We start from the raw sequence: 2984 nt of genomic DNA on the forward strand, positions 1-2984 counted from the left end.
CAACAATGGTGTGCTTGGTTTCAACGTAACTTTATTCTTTCATGAGTTATTTACAAGTTTATAAATGGCCCACCCTGTATATCAGGGTAAGTCAATGGCAATAGGTCCTCGGGATTTCTACTCCACGGCCATATTTCATACGGGTCCACATTTCCGATGCACTCTTTTTTTTGAAAGTACTGTCTCTTTGCATCCGGATGCAATCTGTCTCTATACCATCCTTTTTCTTTTGTGCTGGTTTTAAGCATGGTTCGTTGCAATCTTCCTTCCAACACAGTTTGTTTTGATTCGTGGTCTGCAAATATGGCGCTGCGATCCTACAATACATTGCACCGTTATGTCAATTCCAAAGCTCTATTGGAGGCTGTTGTTGTTGGTGGAGAGTAGTGAGCAGGGTGAGCAGAGGAAGTGTAAAGTGACTGAGGTGTCAGGGGTGGAACAGTAGCAGTCGGGGTGGGTGAGTCTGCAGCCAATGTTGGAGACTGCATCCTGGATGAATCAAATGATTCAGTTAATTTGCTCACCTTAAATCACCCCCGGGCAGAGACTTCTGGTCTTTGTGGCACGAGATGGTTCTAAGACCTCTCCAGACTTCGCTAACATTGTTCTGCTGAAGCTGGTTCTCCATTTTCTGCCTGTAGCTGTCCTTCTCATTCCTTATCAGTCCTCTCAGCCCTCTGCACCTTTTTCAACTCCTTCTTGTCTCTAGATTTGAATGCCCTCCTCTTCTGCTTGAGGACAGCTTTTATTTCTAGGGTAATCCACGGTTTACTGTTGGAGAAACAATGGGTATGGCGTTATCCACACAGTCTGTAATGCAGGGCACAAGGCTGTTGATGTCCCCTCCGTGGTGGTCACAGATCACCTCCCACACAGTAGACTCAAAACAGTCCCTAAGAGCCTCCTCACTCTCCTCCGATGATCTCTGCACTGTGTGGGTGGCTGGTGGCTCCCTGCGCACTAAGGGCTTGTACACAGGGACAAGGCGAGGTAGTATGTATGCATGCTAATGGCCAACAGCTCAATGTCTCTGTTGCATAGTTGTTCTTTCACAGTGATGTACCCAGGGTTACACCATCTGTCGTTCACAAACACTACAAGACCCCCTCCTTTCCTTTTACTGCTCTCTCTCGTCCTGTCCACCTGCAGCAGCTGGAATTAGTGATGTGTCGGTCGCGAATGAAACGACTCTTGGAGCCGACTCTTTGAAGTGAACGATGCGAGCCGTGGGTAGGGATGGGTATCGTTCAGGTTTTATCCGATACCAGTAATTCTTTTTGTGCAGAATTTTATAGTGTTGTTAATAATAAATTAATTAAAGCAACAAAACAACCTGAAGAGCCGGTTGGGAGCTGAAAGAGCCTGCTCTTTTTAGTGAGCCGAGCCGAAAGAGCAGGTTCTCTAAAAAGAGACGGAAATCCCATCACTAGCTGGAATCCAGGCAACATCACACTCGTGTCTGGAGTTAGTCAGCTGCCCTTTGGAGGAAGCCCATTTCCACCACTTGTATCCGTGATCTTGTTCTTTTGGCCACTACCCACATCTCATGATCATAGGTGAGGGTCCGTCTGTCGATCTCCTGCTCCCTTCTCTCGTCACTTGTGAGCAAGACCCCACGATACTTCAACTCTTTCACTTAGGGCAGAGTTATATACCCCAATTCTTTGATCTTCGGGCTGAAGGAAGATCAACACTCTGTGTTTAAATCAATTACTGTATAAAAGATGGACGACGCGACACCGCCTCCTCCCATTGTGCAAAAATGAAGCCAAAATATCCCGACTTGTGGAGGCTGCCATCTTGCAAATTTGGAGCCAGAGTCTGCGCAGTAGTGACTTGAGGTGGAGCGACTGTGTAACGCTCCCGCCCACACACCCGCTGGACGTGACCGCAACACACCCCCTCTACACTTTTTACGTAGCCCGGCTGGAGTTTTTTTGCTGGTTTATCGTGACTGACGACTCGTTTAATTAAGGTAAATACAACCATGTCACTGTTATAAAAAACACACACAGCTTATCGTCTTATAGTTCTAAAATCACTCTGTTGTTAATTCGTTCACTAGATTAGCCGCTAGCATACACACTGTGTTGGAGGCTTTTTTCTAGCTAGTTAGCGATGCTACACACCTGTTACTCTAATAGTCTGTGTTATTGAAGGATTCAGCACTTCTTAGGTTTTTTTTTTATCCATTCTTAGACAGCGATGAGATCAGCTGCACACTTTACAGAGGCCCAGCGTTGCTGTTAATATCAAAAATATCATGCTGTCCTTTGAGATTTTAACATAAGACTGTGAGTGTGATGGATCTAAAACTGTTTAAATCTTCAGAGCCCTCTACAGCCTGGTAACATGGAAACTTTAAAAACATCAGCAGAACGTTTCAGTAGTGTAGTGTAATTTGTTCTTTTCATTTCATGATAGAATCCATATTTTATCAACAGCTACATTCACCCTGGGGAGAAACTAGTGAGGGAGACCATCAGGACCAAGCTGGGTTTCCTGGGTCCAGAGGTTTGGAGAAACTTTTCTTTCATCACAGCTGTCCTGTGCCAGATGTTCTGTTGACCCACTGAGAGAGGCATCGTTTAAGAAACAACAGGAACACTGAAGCTCATCGCATTGATCAAGCAGGACTCATGATATTCACCAGCAGCTCCCTCACAGGGAAATCTTCTGAACTCCTCTGTAGGCCCGCCCCAGAAGATGGATAAACCCAGGATTTCATCAACACTGTGATGGAGACTTTTGGTTTGTGTAATGTTATAAATACTCGGATACTCCCCAGAGGCTCTGGACTTTTACATAAAGATATTACATTCAGTCCTGTAGAAAGTTATATATTTAAAAATATATGATCCTCTCTGGTTACTCTGGTATGAATAACTCTGAATTACTTTATGGTAAATAACACTATCTGCAAAAAACTGTGAAAGAATTCCAGATGACAAGTTTGTAGTTCAACATACAAGTGACGACCTTTG

Source organism: Haplochromis burtoni, unplaced genomic scaffold, assembly GCF_018398535.1.
Source record: "Haplochromis burtoni strain Fernald_Lab_line unplaced genomic scaffold, NCSU_Asbu1 Contig_759, whole genome shotgun sequence".
Taxonomy (NCBI): Eukaryota; Metazoa; Chordata; class Actinopteri; order Cichliformes; family Cichlidae; genus Haplochromis; species Haplochromis burtoni.